Consider the following 25,963-nt stretch of genomic DNA (forward strand, 5'->3'; position numbering starts at 1 on the left):
CCCCCGTGGGCTTCTTCAGAGTGTAGCAGCTGACTGCAATTGCCCAATTACCACCCATACTTAAGCCACTGTTTTCCAGCCCTCAGTGTTGCGTGGTCTTTTCTGTATTAGTTGATAGAGCCAGTGTGCCTTCGTGCTTGTTACTTCTGATTAGTTTTTCCCACTGTGTATGGTAAATTTTGGTTATTAAAAAACCCTGAACCAGAACCAAGGCTTGTTATTCCTGTGATTGGGTTACTGCCTGAACCCCACAGTGACATTACAATGCCACCAAAATGTCCAACCCAGCAGGAGGAACTCAGGCCCACAAAGTTCCCTTACCTTCGGCAGAGGAAGGTTTGGCAGTAGGAGGCGGTCTCTCCGTTGGTCCAGGAGATGCGCAGCTGCATGTCTGGAATGCAGCAACTTCATGGGCGTCTCGCCAGATTGGAACAAGCTCCCACGCCATCTCAACAGGCTCATTTGGGTCCCCCTGAGCCTTTTGATGGTACCGCAGAGGACTGCCGGACGTTCCTTGCCTCATGCAGGCTTCATTTTGAGTTTAATCCCAGTGAATTATCTTCGGAGCAAAGCAAGGTGTCTTTTGCTATGAGCTTCCTGACAGGAGGGGCCAAGAGGTGGGGGCTGGCAGAGTGGGACCGAGGACCGGAGATCGTTCGCTCCTTCCGGGCATTTTCCAACCAACACTTCACAGTGTTTCATCCAACCACCTCTCACCGAATTGCCACGTCTGAGCTGCTCTGGCTCAGACAGAGAGGACGTAGCTTGTTGGCCTACGCAGTGGAGTTCCGGACACTGGTGGCAAATACCCGTTGGCCTGATGATGCACTGGTCGACGTGTTTCTTCAGGGACTCTCCAGCGTACTCAAGGACGAGCTGGACACAAGGGAAGTACCGGAGGAGCTTGAGGAGCTGATCCATCTGGCCACCCACATCGACTGACGGAGGATGGAGCGTTCCCGTTACGAGTACCGTCCCCTGGCTTCTTCATTTCATCTTCCTCCGACCCCTGTGAGCTCCCCTCGCCTCAGCGGCAGCTCCTCGCCCATGGCTCCGCCTACCACGAAGCCCATGCAGCTGGGTGTAGGGAGACACTCCCGGGGGGGACAACAGAGACGTATGAGAGAGGGCCTGTGTTTGTACTGCGCACGACCCGGTCATCTGGTTCGCCACTGTCCGGGAAATGCCGGGGCTCACTAGCGGGAGGGCAGCTGGCGGGCCGGGTTTCCTCTTTCTCTCCGCCCTCGAGGCCAGCCACCAGGTTGCTGGTGATCATTGGTTCTGAGCAAGGTGAATATGAGACTCTGATTGACTCTGGTTCTGATGACGACTTGATGTCTCAGGCAGTGGTAAGCAAACTTTTAATTCCACACGTGTCTGTGTCACCTGCCTTACTCATCCATGCAGTAGATGGATCCCTTATTCATGAAGTTACTGCTCGCACTGTGCCCATTAAAGTTACTGTCTCTGGGAACCATACAGAAATGCTGAGTTTTTTTGTAGTTGACTCCTTGGTGCCCCCGTTATCCTAGGTTATCTGTGGTTATGTAAACACTGTCCCCATATTTACTGGGTTTCTGGTCGCGTGTTAACATGGAGTCCCTTTTGTTTATTGAACTGCTTATCTGCTGCCACTGTGTGCCCTGTTTCTAACCCACCTCCTTCAGAACCACCTGATATCTGTGACATTCCCCTTGAATACACTGACTTGACTGCGGTGTTCGACAGGGCTCGAGCTAAGAACCTGCCGCCCCCATCAACCTTATGACTGTGCTGTAGATCTTCTGCCTGGTACTCAGCTGCCTAAAGGCCATCCCTGAAACGGCAGCCATGGAGGGTTTCATACAGGAGGGTCTGCAGGTTGGGATCATTTGCCCATCCTCATCACCTGCAGGAGCAGGATTTTCTTTGTGGGCAAGCGAGATGGGGATCTATGACCCTGTATCGATTGCAGGGGTTTGAGCAGTATAACGGTTCACAATACTTACCCCTTGCCTCTTTTACAGTCCGCCTTTGAGTACCTTAGAGAGGCCCAGATCTTCACCAAACTGGATCTACAAAATGCTTGCCATTGCCTCGGTACTGGGGCCGAGGCTCTGGAATGAGCTACCTACATGTGACAAACAGGCCACCGCGCTCGGCAATTTTATGAGCCATCTGAAAACACCCTTTTATTCTTTGGCTTTTACTCAAAACGAGTCTCGTTAATGGGTGGCTTTGCAGTTTTTGCTCCCCAACCTAAATTTTATCTACATGTTTTTGTTGGTTTTTAAATGGTTTTATATTTTTTTATTTCTTTATGTTCATTTCTGTTGTGCAGCGCTTTGTTTGGTCCTTGGGCCATGTGAAGGCTCTATATAAATAAAGTTTGGTGGTAGTAGTAGTAGTAGTAGTAGTAGTAACTGCTTTTCCGCTATGTTAGATAGGTCCCTCACTCTCCAAAACCCAATTGGGTTCAACGCTGAGTGAGAACTTGAACTTCCCATGTGTTCACCGCTTGTGGGAAGCGCCAAAGGGGTCGGGTGCAATGTGTGATGGGTGGTAGTCGAAGGTGGGGACCTTGGCAGTCTGATTCTCAGCTACAGAAGCTGGCTCTCGGTAAGTGGAATGTCACCTCCCTGGTGGGGCAGGAGCCTGAGTTGGTGTGTGAGGTTGAGAGTTTTTGACTAGATATAGTTGGACTCACCTAGACACATGGCTCTGGCTCTGAAACCAGTTTCCTTGAGAGGGGCCAGACACTACCTCTCTAGAGTTGCCCCCACTGAGAGGCGCCAAGCAGGGTTAGGCATACTAGTTGCCCCGCATCTTAGTGCCTGTACATTGGGGTTTACCCGGTGAACGAGAGGGTAGCCTCCCTCTGCCTACATGCGGGGGGATGGGTGCTAACTGTTGTCTGTGCTTATGTACCAAACTGCAGCTCAAACTACTCAACATTTTTTGGAGTTCTTGGAGGCAAGGGCATCAGTTTGTTTTCAGAATTGCTGGGGACAATAACCATACACTTGAGTGGGGTTTAAAAATTGCTGGGGACAATAAAGTAGGCTAGCACAGGGGTCGGCAATCCGCGGCTCTGGAGCCGCATGCGGCTCTTCCATCCATCTGATGCGGCTGTCTGTGCTTATAAAATAATGAATGGATATTTAAATAAAATGCTTTATATTTTACTGCATTAATTTTACACCTGTATGCCAATTCTAAATGTAAAGATTATCTGCGTAAACCTGAACAGGTCCAACCCAGTCTGCGGTGGTTGACCGGTCATGCTTGTGCGTAATCATATCGGAACTTTATGAGCTGAAGAGGATGTGAGATTCTGGGATTCTCCTCAGACAGCTCCCGGATGTGTCGCCACATTGGAGCCAGGAACAAGCGCTATTCAGCCAAAGTTTCATAATCAGGGAATATTTTCTAAGTGACAAGTCTCTCTGAGAGACAGGGTTTGGAAAACACTCGCTTCAGTGGGAGGAATCTTCCCGCATGCGCACTGCATGGTTCTCTGCGTGGCTCTGGGGTTAATCAAGTTTAATTGTTTCTCTTTGCAACAATCTTCACAGGAAGGCAAAACAGTTAAACGGCAGGTTACATATATTTCCATTTGATTGTTTATTTTGACAGATGAACTCAAGGATGTTGCTTGGTTTGAAAGAATTACCCAGACGCACACGGATGCGCATGGATGAGCTGACATTTTAATCGTTAACGCACATCGCGGAGGTAAAATATTCCCATCAGAACATCAGAGCTTTATACTGGACACTGTGTTCAGCACGGCTCGGAGCGCCCACGGTGGACAGTGAGCTGAAGATCTGGGGTTCCAGCGCAGTGCAGAACCACGGTGCATGCGATAAGATTTCCTCCCACTGAAACAGTCTGGATACCCGGTCTCTCTGAGGGATATGTCACTTGGAAAATGTTCTTTTTATGAAATTATAAAACTTTGGCTGAACAGCGCTTGTTCCCGTCTCTAATATGGAGACGCATGACGCGTAGAGACATTTGATCACGCACAAAGTTTATGTGGAGCAGAAGCGGTCGGGCCACGGCAGGTGAAACGTTCCTAGCCTACATGAAGTGAAACTGTTTAATTGTAACATTAATATGTTACTGGACACGCTGGTCTGGTTGGTTAGACCAGTGTTTGAAGCGGAAAACACACACACACACACACACATGCACACACGCACGCATGCACACACACACACACACACACACACACACACACACACACACACACACACACACGCACACACACACACACACCAATTAAAATAATGCTGATAGCATGGACTAGAAGACAGGTGATGGTTTACGTATTTAAATGATGATCAGGCTGCTGTAAAATGTAATCTCCATCCACATCCAGACAGAATTATCCTCTATTCTTTCTCTATTTGCTCTGCTCTTGTCTGGGCTGATCAGCTGATGGTGCACGCGGCGCGCCTAACTAGCGGCTGATGCACATTTTACGCATTTGGAGAGGTGGACTGGATGCTTTGCGTTTACTGGAAGATGGTCCACTTAACGCACGGGTGTAGACTAAATATTAATGACAAATGAATGAAAATTAAATTGTGAGTTTTTACTTCATATTTTATAAATAAAAATGACGGGGGAACACATTTATGACGTCTTTTTAAACTAAAATTTCTAGCGCGACCTGCCTGCTTCACTTAAGTCGCTGCTTATTAAGGTCCGTCCAAAATTACCGTGGGAAACGGGTAATAATGGCTCTTTGATGGGAATAGGTTGCCGACCCCTGATAAGATCTGAGCTGGTAAAACAAAAATCCTCATCAGCAGGCGTTTTTGAAAGTGGGGGGGACACAGCTGCCAATCACAAATTTTGCCGGGGACATGTCCCCGGCGTCCCCGGTTAAAATGACGCCTATGCTTGGAGGGGTTGCTGGAAAATGCTTCTTCCGGTGACTCCCTCATTCTGCTGGGGGACTTTAACGCTCATGTGGGCAACAACAGTGAGATCTGGAGAGGTGTGGTGGGGAAGAACGGCCCCCCGATCTGAATCTGACCAGTGTTTTGTTATTGGACTTCTGTGCTCGTCATAGATTGTCAGTGATGAACACCACGTTCAGACATAAAGGTGTCTTGGCACCAGGAAATCTTAGTCCACAGCTTGATGATCGATTTTGTTGTCATCTCATCTGATGTCTTGAACACTCGAGTGAAGAGAGGGTTGGAGCTGTCAACTGACCACTACCTGATAGTGAGTTGGCTTCGATTGTGGGGGAAGATGCCGGTCAGACCTGGCAGGCCCAAACGTATTATGAGGGTCTGCTGGAAATATCTGATGGAGTCTCCTGTCTGAAGAAGTTTCAATTCTCACCTCCGACAGAACTTTCTAAATGTTCCAGGGGAGACAGGGGACATTGAGTCCGAGTGGGCCATGTTCCATACTTCCATTGTTGAGGTGGCTGACCAGAGCTGTGGCTGCAGGGTTGTCGTGACTGTCATGGTGGCAATCCCCAAACCCGCTGGTGGAAACTGACGGTTAGTGATACCGTCAAGCTGAAGAAAGAATCCTATAGGGTCTTTTTGGCCTGTGGGTCTCCAGAGGCAGCTGATGGGTACCAGCAGGCCAAGCGGAATGCAACCCGGGTGGTCACAGAGGCAAAAACCCGGGCATGGGAGGAGTTCGGTGAGACCATGGAACAAGACTTCCGTACGGCTTCGAGGAGATTCTGGTACACCATCCAGCACCTCAGTAGGGGAAAGCAGTGTACTAACAACACTGTTTATAATGGAGACAGTGTGTTGCTGACCTCAACTTGGGACGTTGTGGATCGGTGGGCAGAATTCTTCTAAGGCCTCCTCATTGTCACCGGCACGTCTTCCAGTGAGGAAGCAGATTCCAGGGACTTTGGGTTGGGATCTCCAATCTCTGATGCTGAGATCAATGAGGTTGTCAAAAAGCTCCTCAGTGGCAAGGCCCCGGGGGTGGATGAGATTTGCCCAGAGTTCCTTAAGGTTTTGGATGTTGTAGGACTGTGTTGGCTGACGTGGCTCTGCAATATCACAAGGACATCATGGGCAATTCCACTGAACTGGCAGACCAGGGTGGTGGTCCCCCTATCTAAAAAGGGGGACCGCAGAGTGTGTTCCAACTACAGGGGGATCACACTTATGAGCCTCCCTAGCAAAGTCCATTCCGCTGATCTGAAGAGGAGGGTCCAGCAGAGTGTCGAACCTCGGATTCAGGAAGAGAAATTTGGTTTTTGTCCTGGCCGTGGAACACTGGACCAGCTCTATGCCCTTTGGATGGTCCTACAGGGTGCGTGGGAGTTTCCCCTACCAATCAACAATTTTTTTGTAGATTTGGAGAAGGCATTTGATTGTGTCCTCGGGGGGCCCTCTGGGGGGTACTTCAGGAGTTTGGGGTACCAGGCCCTCTGATGCAGGCTGTTAGGTCCCTGTATGGCTGGTGTCAGAACTTGTTCCTCATTGCCGGCAGTAAGTCTAGCTTGTTTCCGGTGAGAGTTGGACTCTGCCAAGGCTGCCCTTTGTCACCAATTCTAGGCACAGCCAAGGTGTTGAGGGGATCTGTTTTGGTAGCCTAAGGATTAAGTCTATGCTTTTTGCAGTTGCTGTCGTCCTGTTGGCTTCATCAGAACATGATCTCCGGCTCTCATTGGAGCAGTTCACAGCCAAGTGTGAAGCAGCTGGGATGAGAATCAGCTCCTCTAAATCCGAGACCATGATCTTGAGTCGTAAAAGGGTAGAATGCCTTCTCCAGGGTCAGGGACAAGGTCCTGCCCCAAGTGGAGGAGTTTAAGTATCTCGAGGTCTTGTTCACGAGTGAGGGAAAGATGAAGCGTGAGATCGACAGGCAAATTGGTGCTGTGTCTGCAGTCCTGCGGGCATTGCACCAATCTGTCATGGTGAAGAGAGAGCTGAGCCAGAAGGCAAAGCTCTCGATTTACCGGTCGATCTACGTTCCTACCCTCAAATATAATCACGAGCTTTGGGTAGTGACCATAAGAAGCAGCCCAAATTAGTTTTCTCCGAAGGGTGGCTGGGCTCTCCCTTTAGAGATAGGATGAGAAGCTCGATCATCCAGGAGGGGCTCAGGATAGACCTGCTGCTCCTCCATATCAAGGGGAGCCAGTAGAGGTGGCTTGGGCATCTGGTAAGGATGCCTCCTGGATGCCTCCCTGGTGAGGTTTTCCGGGCATGTCCAACGGAGAGAAGGCCTAAAGGAAGACCCTGCACATGCTGGAGGGACTATGTCTCACGGCTGGTCAAGGAATGCCAGAAGCCTGATTCATGCTTCTCCATCTGCGTCAGTGCAGAGACACACAACACCATTATCCGTCCTTGCGGGCCTGCTGGAGAGCTCCACAAGGACGAACGGAGTCGAGCTCTCTTTTCTAAACATTCGTCCGTCGAGACGGACAATGCAAGCTTGTGATTGGTCAGGACGACGCTGTTGTTTACACCGCCGCCATTGCACCCTCAAAAACATAAAGAGAGCCAAGGATAACTAGTGGCAAACATGGAGCAGCTTGAAGAATACCTTGCAAAAAAACTCTAAAAACATAAACATTTAATTCCTCGTGACTGGAGGAGTGAAAAGATGTGCAGCAAGCGTTTTATTTGTGGACGGAAATGACAGGAAACGTGGGTTTAGAGGTGGCGAGCACATGAAGAGTTGGAGGAAAATGAGAGACAAATTTGTCTGTGTTAAAAAGTCTCTTATTTACAAAAAACACACAATATAAACACACTATCTTGGACCGGATACATGACAGGATACCACAGAATAGCGCTACGCCCTCTGTTGTCCTGGTGGGGAATTGCTTTGCAACACTCTCCAGGAGATGGAGAAGTATGAGGGCAAAACATCTCCGTCCGTGCGTGCGTGTCTGTCTCTTTTGGAGCTGACGGAGAAGCATGAATCAGGCATTAGGATTCCCCCGGGGGAGCGGGTCCAAGTGGCTGGGAAGAGGGAAGTCTGGGCCTCCCTGCTTAGGCTACTGCCCCCACAACCCGACCCTGGATAAGCGGCCGAAAATCGATGGAGGGATGGATGGATGGCTGAGTGCGAAACTATGCCTTTTTACAGGTGGAAGTGTTAGTGCATGATGAAGATGGAGAGGAGTGCATGATGAAGATGGAGAGGATTGACATTCAGTTAATTCCATTGAGAAAATGTTATACCAATTGTAGTTTTCTGGCTTTGTAGTTTCCGGATCTGCTCGGCTATGGCGTCATCATACTATGACAATACCACTTGGCCAAAATATATTCTGATTCTGTTCTTTCACACATGTTTTTAAAAAAGACTTCAGCAGTTTTGTTATCAAACTCATGTTTCTTACATCCTAAATGTCTTAGAACATGGTAACATAACTTCCATAAGTCATACGTCCAGCCAATCATCTATGGGCTGCATGGTGGCGCAGTTGTTAGCACTGTTGCCTCGCAGCACGAAGGTTGCAGGTTCGAAACTCGGCTGCGGCCTTTCTGCGTGGAGTTGCGTGTTCTCCCCATGCATGCGTGGGTTTCCTCCGGGTACTCCGGTTTCCCCCACAGATCACAACATGCCCTATAGGTTATAAATTGTAAGTCGCTTTGGATAAAAGCGCCTGCCAAATAAATAAACATAAACATAGTGTGATGTCCTTGACAGGCGCAGTACCCCAAGCCGGCCAGAAGATATGGTGTCTATTATGGCATCCCCAAAGACAATAGTCCCGTGCCCTATGCACTTTTTTGGGGTTATATATTACAAAGTTGCCAATATTTTTCAACAAATGGACATCATTTTATTCATTTTCAACATTTCAATGGATATTTTTACAGAACGGTAAAAACTACACATTGTCACTTTAAAGGGTTTTGATTTGGTGTTTCTTTTGATCTTAAGGCTTGCAGTTGTGAGAAAAGCACCTTCTCCTCTGGGAGCTCTGGGTAAGTCACACACAACATACTTTTACTTTGAAGTTGAACCAATTGCAAATGAGCCAGGAGTCCTAATAAATGTAAAATAAAGACACAATTCACCCTCATAATTCACCTCACACGGGGACGGGGTTTGGTACAGCTTTTTAAAGACTCTTAGTACTGGGGATTCCTGGTAAGCTGCTTGTACTTTGAAGCTAATTCCAAGTAGAGCAGTTTCACAGAGCTCTGAATGCAGATCCTGAAAGCCACAGCTGTGATTTCCTTCTTCTGATCATAATCCTGCTGGTGTCCATGTGCATGAAGCAGCAGGTAAGAGTCCCCACCTGAGCCACACTGAACTCTGCTGTCAGATCCTAACAAAACACACAGACCCTGCTGTAGCCCCAAACCACGAGGCTAGCAGTCATGCACAGAGACGTGCACCAACGTGCTTCTGAAACCAACATTTCTTGGCGGACCTAAAGCTGCATTCCGCCCCACCCCTCGCAAACATCATCACCGCCACTGCACCTCAATCAGGAAGCGCGGATGCGTTGTTTTCATTCTTATTTGTTTTTATTTTAGACACAGAGACACTTTGCTGAACGTAGCGAATCAGAAAGAGGCGGAAAAGGCGATAATTTCGAGGCTGTAAACAGTGTTGAAATCTGCTGAAAGAAGACTGTCAGTGTGTTACATCCAGTCCAGGATCCGCTGCTGTGGATGCATTTGACACAGACTAACCGGAGAAGAAGGGTACGTGCACATTCAAACTCATCATATAAACACACACGCACGCACCAACGGTGGGTACGGTACTGCTGCTTTATTGTGGATTTATTTTCACGTCCGGAGGTTACGTGGTGTAACCATAGTAAACATGTTATCCACGTCGACTTGTTTACACTCGCTGCATATCAGAAACCTGCCTCGAAAACGTGATTTATTAATGTATTTCTTCTAAATCTCCCCCTCCGCAAGTCCAAAGTCGGTCCAACACGGACCAAAAGTATGAGTTTCTTCGTTTGTCACGCTCGTAAAAGTGTGTCACAGCGATTTGTCATGTGCTTTTAACAGTTTCGCCCCCACCAAACTCATTACTGCCAACCCCCTTTACGCACCGAACTCCATTGAAATTTCTCTAAGTTTAAGGGTTATTTGCGCTCTTGCATTGTTAACGGACTTGATAGAACAGTGTTGGCACCAGTGACAATAATTACACAGTTTTCTTTATTTCGGCATAATATAAATCAGTAATAAATGGTTTTAATGAAATTGATTTAAGTTTTTGCTAATTTATTACACTGGTTCTGCATACCGGAAATATGGATTGCCTTCGAAACCGGATACCTGCTAAAATAACAACTATTTACCTTAAACCTTTTATGAGATAGCTAATTTTACGGGCAGGTTATATGCCGAATTAACGAACATTATAAAACTTGTCTTTTAAATTATGAATTTCTGCAAGCTACGTTTTTAAGTCACATGCAAACGTTTGTCACACTTAAATAGGAGAAAACGAAGTTGAAGTTTGTACTTCAATACAGTTTAACAAGCAGTGGCTTCTTTGATCAAACAGTTATCAAATATAATGAAATGTTTATTTGTTAATTGTAATTATTCTGACTGTACTAAAACTTATGATTAATGTAAAGCTCGCTTTTCTATAGTTTTAGTGTTCAGGTTGTGTACAGCTGTTCTTTCCTTAAGGTTATTATTTGTTCAAGGTTGATCCTGTTTAACTTTAATCGGATGATAAATCGACCCGCAGTTTCTCAGGGTTCAGGTGAACTGACTGGAAAAGCCAGAGAAAATAAAAAATGACATCACCCTGCTTGTCTGTAGCAAGCTCCACTTGTCACCAAACTTAAACAAAAACACTCAGGGCCAGTAGCAGAAGTGGTAGAGGCTCTGTTGGCTGAAATAAACAAAACAAAAAGCACTGCAGCTGCTCGGTGTCCCTGTGACATATAAACGAGATTGGAGGTCATAACTGTGATTACTTGCTCTCTTGGAGTCTCTGCTTTGCACATGCTTTGAATAAAACACTCACTCACACACACACGCACGAGTAGGTGCTTTAGTCTGAACCGTACGGATTTATCAAACCCTCCTGCCCTGAGAGTCCTCCAGCCAGGGAATCCAGAGCAAGATAACCCCTGGCTCTGAATGATTCCAATTACATGCCGGATTAATCCTCACCCCCTTTACATGATGCAGTGCTCAGGGATCATTTTCATATCGCTCCAGCATGGTCAAATCAACATTGGGATCTGAAAGCACTACAGCTTTGATGCAAATGGGACTCTGTGGTACGTATCATGGAAAGTCAGGGCTCAGTGATATGACACATTTACAGTCTATGTCTATTCTGAAATCCTGGGATGAAACAAGCTGCATGTTATCCTGTGCGTGGTTTCACGATAAAATGATTATCTCCGAGACAAGAATGCATTCCACCAAATTCCTCAGGAGCCATGCAAAGGAAATGCAGAGATGTTTGCTCACTCTCACGAGTCTCACCTGACATTCCTCAGTGTTTATTACTACTACATGTGTCTTGTTTTTGTTTTGCTGAAATCTTTATCTGCTGTCAGAGTTTCATGTTTCATTAAATCTTGTTAAATTTACCACATTTCCATGCAACATCTGTGTTTTACAGGTGATAAACTGAGGTTAGGTAACTTCCGTGCTCTCTCAGTCTCAAACTTCCTCTCTTTTCTCACTTCCCCTCCGGTTTGCTCTTGGCTGACAGGCCAAGTTGTATTACCTGTTATATGAACACTAAACAGTGTTGTTTCCTTTAGCTGAAAGAGGGGCGAAGACAGCTCAGGGTGCTCCTCCGTCAGCCTACTTCATCATCTACCCTGGCGTCATGACCAGTAGTGTGTTAAAGCACCCACATCTGCCCGTTTACATATTCTAAGATTCTATTTTGAGTGCAGAGACATTTATATAGGTTGTGTAAAATGTTATAATTGCTCATATTCTAATTTTCTGCCCCTGTTATTGTTCCTGTCTCTTTAAAGGCTTATCTCCAAGAACAACCAGTCTGCTCCGATTGCTCATTTGTTTAGTCTAAAAGAGTCAAGTATGAGGAAGCTTCTTACTTTGCATTTAAAACAAACCATATTATCCACTACACAGGTATTTTTTTTAATATCATGCTATTGCTTTTAACAGATTTTTGGCCTGAAAAACTTTGAATCTGGCAACACCATCTACTTTGAAGGCTTTAAATCCCCCCTCCCAGTACTAAGGGTAGACCGATATATCATTGGGCTGATATTAACTGGTTTTTGTACATTGGCATTGGCCGATATTTGTCTTTAGTAAAGCCGATTTAAAGTCAGGCACATCCTCGGGCAGCCTGATGCTGTTCTAGAATTTAATTTAAATGTACTTTTACATATACTAGTAACATCTGCATAATAAATACTCTAAATTAACTTTTTTTAGGCGTCTGACTTTAACACTGAGCAGTGGGCAAAATTAAGATTTGACAGTTGGTTAAGTTCTGAGTTCAAAAACAGATTCAGCTTCAGAAATGTGCATCAACTGATGTTATTGGTGACAGCTGAGCTTGGCATTAAGATAAGGTGGAAAATGTCTAAATCAGCAGTATCGCCTGACGATGTCTCCTACTTATTTGCATCGGTATTAGAAAAGCCAACATTGGTCGACCTCCATCCAGTACAGATTCAACAGTAAATTATTTTAAAATTTATGCTAACCACAGGATATTTAAACATGGCAAACACTAAAACCAGTAACAATTTCATTTCTGATTTCAAGTACAACCAATTCACAGCTTGAATTGATGATGAAACATTTGGTCAATCAGATGTACTCTTACTGACCTCGATGCTCAGACATGATGGCGGCTGAGAGGTTAAAACACAAAGATGCATTACTGGAAGAAAAGGAGAAAAATGAGGACATTTTGGCTTTCAGGTTTAGACTGTCATAATATTCAGTAGCTTGTAAGTGTGTTTCCCCCCTAATTTCATGCATTTCTTGTGATAAAGTAAAGCAAATGGAGAAATATCTGAACAGCAGCTCTGGTAGTTCAGGAGAGCTGTGGGTGAAAATGGCTCTTTATCAACTCAGGGCAAGAACGAAAGCTAATATATCTTATTTATTATGTCTGCATATACAAATCAGAAGCCTATATTGGGGTTTTAGATGGCAAACCAAGATAGATGTAGTTGTGCTGCATCTCCATTGAGGGATATTGAGCTTGTGCTTCGGACCATGGGCATTATTGGTTAGGCTTTTATAGGAGTGTCTGTGTTTCAATGCAAAACACACATAAACTTGACATGAGAGAAGCCAAATCTTTACACTGCATTGGACTAGAGGGTGATTGTTTACCTCTATTACTCCCTTAGAGTGGATCTGTTGTTTAAAGAATGTCCCGCAGCAGTTTACTTCAAAACCAGTTTACATTAACAGCTGTGTGTTTGTGTGTACTGTCACACTCCTTTTGTGAGCATCAAACAGAATCAGCTATAAAGTGTCGTAGTCTGATGGATCTGTCGAAGTCAGGCGGTGTGTATTCGGATAGATCACTGTGATCAGATAGATCAGCTGTGAGATGATTCATCTCATGGTTGGAAAGCGAGAAGTGAAGATGACGCTGACTACTGTTTCAGACAGGCAGTTGGAGCCCACGGGCACGTCGTTGGAGGATCTGCTGTAGTTCAGACAAACAGTCACGGCTGAGTGTTCACCAGGCCGACAAACGGAAACTCCCCCTGCAGTCTGGTTCTTTGTACGACTGTCCTCCCATTCATGCTGTTGAGGTCAAACCAGACCGAGGTTAATATCTGGGAGGAGTGATGATGGCCATGATGATTAAGTGATACTGGCGTGACAAGTTTAAAGCATTTTCTCTTTATCAGACAGCGTATTGTCACATTACTGCCATGAGTGGCGCGGCCAGCGTGTCATGCATCTGGTCAGGCAACCTGCCGAATGCACAAACAAGACTCCAAAAGCAGACATGAATGGATTCATACATGATAAAGAGCTAAATCTGTTAAGACGTACTGTAATTAAGGTAATCCTTATTAATGCTCTAAGGATTTAGGTCAATGTTACACTAATCTTTATTTTTACTCTCAAAGGTAAACTGATGAATGAGTTTCTGATTCTATAGTGATGAATGTTCTGGTAAAATCAGCAGGGAGTGGTTTGCAAGTGAACATTTGGCGTGGAGTTTCCACCAGTGAGGGCAGGAGAGGCTGAGGATTTTAACATGATTTGTGTGAAACAATCAGGAAGGATTGGTGGGCTCTAGTTGATGTAAACCAACAATGGGGGTAATTATCGAAGTCAAGATGGCAGGTGTAGATGTGTTTGATTTACCTTAGTGGTCAGAACTTGGACCTGGGAATGAACCAGAGTATGTTGGACTTTCTAATTGTGCTCAGTGACCAAGCTAACTGATACTAGCCAGTTATTCCTGTGCATTAAAAACGGCCTTTACCAATACGGTACTATATGTGACTGAATTACTGAGATAGAAACCAGTGGTGCTTGAAGTGTTTAAAAAGGTGCTGGTACTACTACTACTACTACTACTACTACTACACAACCACCCCTGCACCACATGCACATTTCCCCCACCTGCAGCCAACAATAACCCACTGGATCAGTCAGTTGGGTTCTCTACATATCGATATGATGCTGTACTTGTTGGAGCGCAAGCTAAATAGCGAAGAGGATAATTATTTTGTTATAAAATCTAAAACACTTTCTTGAAAGTGTAGGATGTGTGCACTTTTAGATTATATTTTACTTGAATTTTCTATTTCAGATTAGAAACAACAAACTGTTGGTCAGAGAGACTGACAAACTACTGTCTTTTAACGGCAAAGCTGTACCGGTATAAGATTTAAACTAACGAGGCTAGGCTAGGTGTCGTGTTTTACCTTTTTGCACTGTTGCTCACATAATCGTGTTACCTCAGTAACACACTTTAACCTTTGGTCTTAAATCTCAACAGAAATAGCTGGGTTTTACTTGTGTAGAGAGTCAGTGTAACTGGTTATTTCTCTCCTCACACCCTCCCATGCTCTCCCCCTCCCCAAACATGCATGCAAACATGCTCCATGTTCGTTACGTAATTGACTTTCACTGCAGCTCTAAACATGATGCAGGAAGCTGGAGGGTTAAAGGAAGCTGCTCGTCTGCACAAGAGCAAACCTCAAGCTGAACAAAAGAGCCAAACAATGGCAGACAGCCACTCGTGTTCCAGAGAGATAAACGGATTGGTCTGCATGTTGTGCTGAGATATGTCACCAGGGCTTTTTATCAAATCAAATATGGATGCTGTGGTTTAGAGACGTTATATGTGGGCATGACAATTATACCTTTTATGATTCCTAATTGTTGGTTTGTGTGAATTCTCTTCCACGTCAGAGATGCATTGTGCAAACAAAAATATGTTGGAGAAATAGAACACAGAAGGAATGTGATTCAGGGGATCCACAATATCTGCCATGGATGAGGAAAAACAGGGAGTTAGAGATGTTTCCTTCATGTTAATGTGTCTTAGCATAGTGATTAGCTCTGTATTTAGGCTGAAAGGTATTTAAAACACAAATGTGAATTAATTATAGAATTGTAGTTTGTTCTGTCCATAATAAAAAGTTGGAGGCAGCCTTATTTAATTTCAATGGTAGGTGTACAGGCCACATAGATCTGTAAGTCCTTGTGCACATAAATAGTAGAAGTCGGTGAAATGGCACATTATCATTTGTGTTTTCTTTTTTTTTCACCAATGGTGAGCCCTTTTCTGTCAAAGACCCTCCACAGAAACATCTAGTTTTCCTGCAGCCTGTAGTGTTGTGTAACAACCACTAGTTAAAAACATTTTAGTAACGTTTCAAAAGATTTCATTCACTTTTTATTCGTTAAAGGAATATAAATGTGGTTCAGATAGAAAATTAATTCTTTGAAGTCGGGAGCCAAGCACCAAATTCATCTGAACAATACGTAGACTTCAAAAAGGAAAATTCAAGATTACCATTTCTACAACATTAGACTTATCTATCTTTACAAATGATTGTAGTAACACCCATCATGTTTAGCATGCAAAGGTTGGATTCTGTCTTCAATACTCCAAGAATAAAGGCGATGGGAAGAGAAGATTGTTTTCTCACAGTGAAATTCAGCTCTTGGCAGAGAAAGATCAGATGGGTGAATAACTTTTTTCCTGACATGCCTGCCCTGTTTTTGTGAAAGCAGCAGTTCAGCACATTTCTACATGTCTTTTGGTTCTTCTTCAGAGGATTTTCTAACAATATACAGATTTTAGTATTTTAATGGTGATTGTAAGTGTAATCCATTGATATTTCACTTTTCCCTTTAAAAAAGCAGAGCATGTTTGTTCAGCAGAGTTCACGTTTGACAAGCACGCTGTAAAGAAAATTAGCTTTAATTGGGCAACATTGTCATTTTATTTGAAGATGGTCTTTAGGGCCTTACATGGACAAGCACCGTCACATATTGGTGATCTTCTCAGTTCCCTACACCCCCAGCAGGTCCCTGAGGTCCAGTGACCAAAGCCTACTGGTCGTGCAGCGCACCAGGCTAAAGACCAAAGGTGACAGATCATTTGCTGCTGTGGCCCCCAGACTCTGGAACTCTCTCCCCCTGAGCCTGAGATCATGGACTCAGTGGACTCCTTCAAAAAGCAGCTGAAGACTCACTTGTTCAAGCTGGTGGAGTTGCGTGTTCTCCCTATGCATGTGTGGGTTTCCTCTGGGTACTCCGGTTTACCCACAGATCACAACATGCCCTATAGGCTGTAAATTTTAAGTCACTTTGGATAAAAGCGTCTGCCAAATAAATAAACATAAACATATTTTCTGTTTATAGAGTCCCATCACATTACGGAAGCTGTCTGAATCTATGGGTGGATTTTAACAAAACTTTCATTAGGCAATAATTTGATTTTCATCAACTAAAGGACAAATTTTGATGCCAATCAATTTGAAAAAAGGAACAGAAAAATTATGCTAGAAAAAACAAAAGCTAGTCTTTACTGGGCCAGATTTAAACATTTGAAAATAAAATCTGATTTGGGGAAAACTGATGAGCATTCAGAACCCTAATCTAGGGGCAAACAGACTACATGCAACATTATCACGAAGTCATCATACTGGCATTTATCTAATTAGCTATAAACACCATCTCTAAGCACATTATGATTTTAGTTTAAAGCTAGCACGAGAAGTGCAAGAGCAATCCATTCTCCATCTTCACAGCGTGATTAAAATGTGTTCATCATTTATTGCCTCCCAAAGAGGAAGTCTTTTACCACACACTTCCTTGAACACATTTACAGCTCTAGAAAGTCTGCTTAGTCTGGTTGACATGTCCACCATCACGTTTGTACATTACCTCTCAAAATAGAATTGAGATGATGATTTGTCTGTCTGTTATAATAGATAAAATCAGCCATAATAAAGAAAAATGCTGGCTGATTTTTGTCACAGCAGAAGACGTTGGTGATTTATTATTTTTTTTAAACGAGCCATGTAAAACCCTTATGGACTTACGTGGATGATGATGCTTTAAAATAGCCCCTGGTAATGGACAGCTCAGAGAGATCTAATTGCTTATATGTAGTGCAGTCTCTGCTTGGAGAGGTAATGGATTCTTCCAGGTGCTGTTCTGTATGTAGCCTCTATATAAAAAGAGCTTTTACCTTGTTGATTACATATTATACCATAGATGATTCTAGATGCATACAGCTCTGAGGCACACCTGGAATGCAACATAAACATATAACCTAAACCAACTTTTTCTTCCTTTCCTTTAATCATGTCATTCTGTTTTGTTCTGTCTTTTTTAAATTACAGGGTATTTGTGCAGTAGTACATAAAGCATAGAATATTTTTGTATTAAAGTGCCTGCAGAGGCAGGGTTGTAATTTCAGCCCAGTATTACACCCCACGTCTAAACCTGCTGCCTCTCCGCCTCTCCTTCTCTCACTCTATTATGCAACAGTCATTTCTTGCAAGTCTTTGCAGGATCTCAGCTATGATTGTGTAACTTTCAAGAGGCCACATATTTAGCCTCATGGAGACCCGACAACGTATCGCCGCGTTCAGCTGGCATTAGAGTCCTGGCTTTCGTAGTAAACTGAACACAGAGCTGCTGGATGCCTGACTCAGTCTGTTTTAAATCATCTGGGCTTTTTAGACTTTGTTTACTTATCTGTGGTTTACGTTGTAATTTTACAACTGTCTTTTGATTGCATTTGTTTGTATAGTACAGGATTTAAAGCATACATTTTAGCATGACCTTGTAGAGAGCAGATCTTTTGTTCTGTTAGCTTGATTATAAAATGTTTTGCACATTTCTAGCAGCTCTCTTTGAAAATGCCATTAAACAAATTTCCTAAAACTATACTTATTATTATTTGTAATGTGAGGGCATAAGATGGTATGGTGATTGTACACTCACTGGCCACTTTATTGGGTACTCCTTGCTTGTATCGGGTTGGACCCTCATTATTCTTCAGAACTGCCTTAGTCCTTCGTGGCATAGATTCAACAAGGTACTGGAAACATTCCACAGAGATTTTGGTTCATATTGACATAATAGCATTACACAGTTGCTGCAGATTTGTCAGCTGCACGTCCATGATGTGAATCTCCCGTTCCATCACATCCCAAAGGTGCTCTACTGGATTGAGATCTGGTGACTGTGGAGTAGTGCCCCAACTCGGTTTTGAACCCAGGTCACCTGCTTGTAAGGTACATACGTACATATATACGTGTATATATATATATATATATATATATATATATATATATATATATATCAGGGTATCCGCGGGTCCTTAAAAAGTCTTAAATTTGCTTTTTCAAATTTAAGGCCTTAAAAATCCTTAAAAATGACAAATAATCCTTAAATACAGTTTCCAAAGGTCTTAAATTACCAAAGACCCAATAAACAAGATTCTTTTATTTCTATAAAATTTTCGTGAATTTCTAGTTAGTGTTCAGCATTTTTTGTGTACGATGTTGGCGTAAGCGGAACCGTACACATTCAGTTGGTTGTGAAAGGGGGCTATTTTTAGATGAGCACGCTAGTGGGAGCTTGCGCCATGGGGAAGTGCAACATTAATGGTAACTGGATGGCTAATCCCACGTTCATGACGTGGTTAGCACCGGTTCCAGGCAATAGCTGGAAATTATAGCTTAAATTTAATTTTAAAAACTAGCTTAAATTTGGTCCAAGTGGCCTTAAAAAAGGTCTTAAAAAGTCTTAAATTTGGCTCCCTTAAACCTGCAGATACCCTGATATATATATATATATATATATATATATATATATATATATATATATATATATATATATATACATATATATACACATACAAAAGATGGATAAAAGAAGTAATTGAGATAAGGAGACGTGGATGCGGGACCATGAACAGAGACGATGGAGTTTACATGTTGGACCGCGCATGGGACTGCATCGTCAGAGAGGGGAGAGCAGGCAACAGAGGGCGACAACGTCCTCTGCTGCCTGCGGATAAACGGAGAAGGAAGTGACGCCACCATCAGCGTCAGCCTGAGGAAGTTTGCAGCCGCAAACAAAACGTAGCGGGAAAACAGGTAAACAAAACTGCTCTGTGTTTTAAAAAAAGAACTACAGCATGGAATTAGAGTATCAGGATGTTTTAACTCACAGAGATCTGCAGGTCTTCTGTTTATGAGCAAAGCGCTGACAATCCTCTTGTTATGAGTGCTAAACGTTATTTTGCCGCTTCCGTGTGGAGCGGTTGGGAAACACATTTCAAACACGGAACTGAGTCTCGCTACCGAACCGAGCAGAATTCTGATGACGTAACACCGGTGTGTGAAGGTGCGTGTTCCAACCCACAGGAGAGGAGGGACAGAGGAGGTGAACAGTGAGTGGATCACAGGGACTGAACTGATGTTTTTGAGCAAAACTGCGGTAAAAATGGCTGTTTGTCCTCATTATCAAAAGTGTACACCCACACCCCTCCGGTTTAGACGCGGTGCTCATGCAGGGGTCTCTTTCTGTTCCGATGCTGCTACACATAATATTTTTAATTTATTAAGCCTACAATTTATTTTTTACTCAGTAACTGATATGATTTAAAATGTAATGAATTACTAGGGATGAGCTGGATACTCGTTTCAGATGAGTATCGGGTACGGATAAAGCATTTTTGACGAATACGAGCATGGAACGAGTAAACCTCGTAAATATCTAATTGTGCTGAAGGAAAATTTTCATTGGGTAACTGACTGTCTTCACGCTATGTGATTGGCCAGTCATACAGAGCACCCGCCCCTCCCTACACACAAAACTCTCTAGCCGGCCGGGAGCGCAGTCCGTCCGGCTCATCCACACACACACACAGACAGTAACAGATCTCGCTGTGATTGCTTCACTGTTGCTCACGTTTCTTCAGTTTTCCCTAGGTTTTCTTCAGCTCGCCTCTTTTTCGGTTGAATATTTAAAGTTACTTTTTTCGTAACTTACATGGTGCATTTGACAAGACAGATCTGACGTGCTGCGTCAGTCACTCACTACCTCCGCTCCGGTCGGGTTTTTTTTTTTTTTTTTACTCCATCTCTCTCCCTCTCACCCTCTCTATCTCTCTCAGACACACACACCTTAATCAACATTGTTTTGTTTAACTTTGTGTGGGGCAAAATGCCAAGAACGTTAAGAAAAATATCAGTTTAATCAAATTAAAATAAAAATATATCCATAAAGTTGTGTCTGATTCTAGCATTTCATATTTCCTAGTTCCTACTGCATGAGTTCAGATGCATTAATCCATGCACTTAAATATTAATGTTCTGATTTTACTGAAACACTTGTTCTGTAAATGTTCCTTTACTATTGTGATCAAAAATATTTAATCTCAATTCTGAGGCTGCTCTGTAAATAGTTTTCAAATAAACAATACACATATAAACTTCTGATCAATCCATATCAATTTCGGACTTAAAATAATATATTGATGTAAACCACACCCACTTCTGGGTTATACCACGCCCACTTCCGGGTTATGCCACGCCCATTCCGAGTACAGATACAGATAGTGGTGTACTCGCTCATCCCTACGAATTACAATTCTTTTTAAAAACGTACTCAAGTAAAAGTAAAAGTACTGATTTTAAAAATGACTTAAAAAGTATGAATACACAACAAAGCTACTCAATTACAGTAACGTGAGTAAATGTAATTCGTTACTTTCCACTTCTGCTTGGTTGTAACGTGGTTAGTTCAGTTACTGTTGCCTGTCTATCAGCTTGAACCAGTCTGGCTGTTCTCCTCTGACCTCTGGCGTCAAACAAGGCATTTTCACCCACAGAACTGCCGCTCACTGGATGTTTTCCCTTTTTCGGACCATTCAAACCCTAAAGTTGGTTTAGCGTGACAATCCCAGAAAATCAGAAGTTTCTGAAATATTCAGACCACCCCATCTGGCACCAATAACCATGCCACGTTCAAAGCCACTTAAATCACCTTTCTTCTCCATTCTGAAGCTTGGTTTGAACTGCAGTGGATCATCTTGACCATGTCAACATGCCTAAATGCATTGAGTTGCACACATGTGACTGGCTGATTAGTAATTTGCGTTAAAGAACAGTTGGATGGGTGTACCCAATAAAGTTGCCAGTGAGTGTATCTCTCTCCCAGTGACATTACAGAGCCATCCTCAGACTTGGACATTCCTCATTGCCCTACTGACTTGGAGCATGTTCAAGTTACTGATGTGTGGTAGTTTTATGGCTCTCTCTCAAAGAAAACTTTTTTAAGAGTTTAGAAGAAATAATTGGTTGTTTTGTTTCTGCCAATAATGGCTTTTTAAAGTTAAGTCCAATTTGTTTCTCAGGCTCATTTATCAACTGTCCAAGCAGAGGGAATTGCAGAAATAAAATAATAAATAACACTAAAAAGAGCAGAACTGGAAAAAAGCAAGTTACATATTTGGCAACCTACAAAGATACTTAAAGACTATTGAGCTGAAAAGGCTCATACATAACAGTTGGTGTTCATTTCAGAGAGACTCCATCAATCATAACTGATTGTAAATCAGAGGGAGGACGAGTAATATTTCATGGCAAAGGCTGATGCCTTCCTGGATCAGCAGAAGCAAAGGCTTTGTCACCTTTCAGTTTGAAGATGTGACCGCATGGCATCCTGCAGAGACCTGTTGTCAGATCTCACAGAACTAAAAATTGGAGAATGAAGTCTGTGTTATTAGATGAAAACCAGATATCCTTGAAAGCGATCGGCAGGGTCTAGCAGTCTCAGATTAAATTCTAATATGAAAACTGAATCAGCAAAGAAATGCTTGAATTACTTTTTAACAGCATCCTCTCAGCAGAGTTATTGAACCATCAACATTTACATTATTGGAAAGCTGATGGGCACTTTGTATAGAACAGAAGTATGGAACAATATCCGTTTGCTACTAGATTCCTTTCCTGTTTTGCCCGCTTTCGTCTCCCGGCAACGGACAGCAACTTCTGGGGTCGAATGCACTTCATCGTCTCTACTGCAGATGTAGAAAATCACCGAGAGAGTTTCTCCCTTCATAAAAGAGCTTCTTTCAGACATTAGGAGTTTAGCCCAGATAAATGAGAGGCATTACAATGGTTTAGAAAGTAAAAGTTTATTAATATTTTGATAAATTAAAGTTCACAAATAATAGTTGTGTTATTAAAAATGTTAATCTTAGACAAGTATGTTCAAGATATAAGTGCATTTATGTGTTTGATTTTGTTTGTTAGAGGTACATGTGAGAAGTGTAATTTCCTATGCAGTGAGAGAGTCTTTGAAGGGAACGCAACGGCGAAGAAAAAAAAAACGGAAAAAACTGGAGAGGGCCGGGAGAGAGAGAGAGAGTGAACTGGAAAGAGGGAGTGCGCTGGTTTTTGGATAAAAAAAAAAGTAATTTGTGATGTGGGTTTTCTGTGAGGGAATCCACTCAAGAGTTTAAGTGCTAAGCAAAAGGTAAAACATATTTAAGTTTCCACCCGAAGCTTTTGGACTGTTAGTACCGCTTGCTTAGCATAGCCAGAAGCCGAGGAGAACCAGCTGATATAATGACTATCTGCTGCTGTTCGCTAACCCAGCTGGGCATAGGAGCTTGTAGAGTATCGTTACCGAAGAGGAAAACGACGGATCGGACTCAGATAGCACTCTGAGCCACCCGGAAGCGCTCAGAGGACCTCTGGCACCATGGGAACCAAGAACCAGTGACTGAGTGTGGGCCACACACTTGGACTAATGGTAGAGGGGGGCATGAGTGTGAAGATGTAGCGGCTATAACGGAACGGACTTGACAGACAATCGGTTTAGATAAGTACTCATCTGGCAGAAGGTACCCTGCTTTTATTTTATTTTGCTCACAGTAGTGAAGAAGCTTCTGAGTTTTCTACAAACACAAGGATTAAAACAGGCCTGCAACGTAGCATCAGTTTGGGGTTTGCCGGCTTTAAGTTCAGTTAATGAATGCTAAGTACTGTTGGACTATTACGGTTGGTGCATATCCTGTGTGTGTAATTTTGTCGTCTGTTCGCAATGATTCTGGACACTTGGGCATAGAAAGAACTGTTGACCTACTTCGTAAAAGGTTCTTCTGGCCAAAAATGTTGCAGGATGTTGAGCAGCACATCAAAACCTGTGGTGAATGTGTCACACGAAAGTCTCCTATCCAGAGAGTTGCCCCGCTTCATCAGATTTCTAGCAGTGGCCCAATGGATTTGGTGTGCATTGACTTCCTCTCTATGGATATAGATTCCCAAGGCAAGGGGAATGTTAATAGTCACTGATCATAGGGCTGTAGCGAAGCCTCGACGAAGTCGATGACTCGATTCTAAAAATTTGTCGACGTCAGATCCGGAAGTCGACGCACCGCGCCCACTTGTTGCATCCCCAGGAGTTTGTAAATAGAGGAGGAATCTGCCTGTTTTTCCTCTAGTTCGCCCTCTTCTCCGCCTTCACTAACATCTCCGCCAAATACCGAAGACCCGGAACAACGTCCGTCCACTACTAGATTATTTTCCTGTTTTGCCCCTTCGTCTCCCGGCAACGGGCAACAACTTCCGGGGTCAGATGCGCTGCTTCGTGTCTATCGCAGATGTAGAAAATCACCGGGAGCGCTTCTCCCTTCATTAAGGAGCTTCTTTCAGACATGAGGAGAGCTGTTTTGGTGGTAGCAGTCTCTCCTCCGTGCTGGTCTGTTTGCTGCTGGGTGTTTTTGGTTTATTTAAACTTGGTAACTTTTACTTAATGTTGGTAAAGCTACTGTTAGCATCTTCGCTAACAGCTTCTTGCGTTGGGATAAGCTGTTACGTTTTGGTTTAGAGTTCATCTTTTTTGTGGTGCAGATCTCCCTTTTATTACATTTAGAGTGTTGTGGGTTTTTGGTTTAGTGTAAAATATCACCTGAGTTTGGTTTAACCCGTAAGACCACTCGCCTCACGCACATAAGTGACCAAAACAAAGCAGCATGGAGACACTCCATCTTCTACCACCTCTCAGGCAGCAGCCTGCACTCCCAAGTTCTACATGTCACCAGAACATAACCAACCGCAACACAATAAAAGCAGTGTTATACAAAATGGACGGCCTGTAGTGTTTATTCTCTTACAGTAAGAATTTATCCATTTTTTTGAGGAATTTATTTGAGATTTTCTGGTTTTTGTTAATTGTGCAATAGAAAAATAATCATTAGATTAATTTTCTAAATAGTCATTAGAATAGTCGACTATTCGATAAAATAATCGTCAGAATAATCGTTTTAAAAATAATCGTTTACCCCCAGCCCTAACTGATCATTTTACACGCTATGTTCAAGCGTTCCCAACCAAGAATCAAACAGATCAGACAGTGGCTAAGACCCTAGTTAACAAATATTTTGTACACTATGGTCTACCAGCCCACATTCATTCCGATCAGGGCCGCGACTTCGAAAGTCGCTTGATAAAAGACCTGCTGAAGAACATGGGAATAAGAAAGTCGCGAACAACACCCACAAGGAGACTCGCGGCCTGAGAGGTTCAACCGCACATTGCTCTCTATGCTGGGAACTCTGAGTGCTAAGAAGAAGAGGCAGTGGAGTCAACATGTCCCTTACCTGGTCCATGCATATAACAGTACTAAGTGTGATGCTACAGGCTTTTCACCTTATTTTCTCATGTTTGGACGAGAAGCAAGACTACCAGTGGATCTGTGTTTTGGGACCTCTCTCGATAAAACTGCAGAAAGTCATTCCCGCTATGTGTCAAAGCTAAAGGAAGATCTGCATCAAGCATACCAGTTAGCTTCTGAGACGGCAAACACGTTGCACCTCAAGAACAAGACCAATTATGACAAAAGAGTTGGTTTTCAGTCTTAAGAAGTTGGAGACAGAGTTTTACTTAGGAACTGGGGCTTGTCAAGATAAAAATCACGAGGCGCTTCACAAAAACAAAAAAATTTAAAAATATAAAAAAGCATTTAGAAAATGTTTAAAAATATATTTAAAATGAGCAAAAATAGGCAATTGTGATTTAAAAAAAAATGTTAAGAAAGAGAGTGAATAGGAAAGAGGGAAATCAGTGGATCCTGAGGAAGGTGGAATAAGTGGGGAGAACAGAATAAAGAGAGAGGGGTTGAAGAAAGTCATACAAAAGCCAGCTTGAACAAGTGAGTCTTCAGCTGCTTTTTGAAGGAGTTCATTGAGTCCACTGATCTCAGGCTCAGGGGGAGAGAATTCCAGAGTCTGGGGGCCACAGCAGTAAATAATTTGTCACCTTTGGTCTTTAGCCTGGTGCACTGCACGACCAGTAGTCTTTGGTCACTGGACCTCAGGGACCTGCTGGGGGTGTGGGGAACTGAGAAGATCACCAATGTGTGATTGTGCTTGTCCAAGGCCCTAAAGACCAGAACCAGGATCTTGAAATGAACCCTGAAGTTGACTGGCAGCCAGTGAAGCTGGAGGAGAAGCAGGGTGATGTGGGTGTGTTTGGAGGATTTGGTCAGAAGCCGAGCACAGGCATTCT

At 43.4% G+C, this 25,963-nt stretch overlaps 1 protein-coding gene across 1 annotated transcript in view; it reads left to right on the forward strand.

The window, feature by feature from the left end:
* Positions 1 to 9,434: 9,434 nt before the first annotated feature.
* The window catches only part of LOC107378934 (myelin basic protein), a 96,498-nt gene continuing 79,969 nt past the window's right edge, over positions 9,435 to 25,963 (forward strand). The window contains exon 1 of the mRNA XM_015949439.3: positions 9,435 to 9,653. The gene's annotated coding sequence lies outside the window, so the exon portion shown is untranslated. The remainder of the gene's footprint in view (positions 9,654 to 25,963) is intronic.

The sequence above is a fragment of the Nothobranchius furzeri genome, chromosome 5 (genome assembly GCF_043380555.1).
Source record: "Nothobranchius furzeri strain GRZ-AD chromosome 5, NfurGRZ-RIMD1, whole genome shotgun sequence".
Lineage (NCBI taxonomy): Eukaryota > Metazoa > Chordata > Actinopteri > Cyprinodontiformes > Nothobranchiidae > Nothobranchius > Nothobranchius furzeri.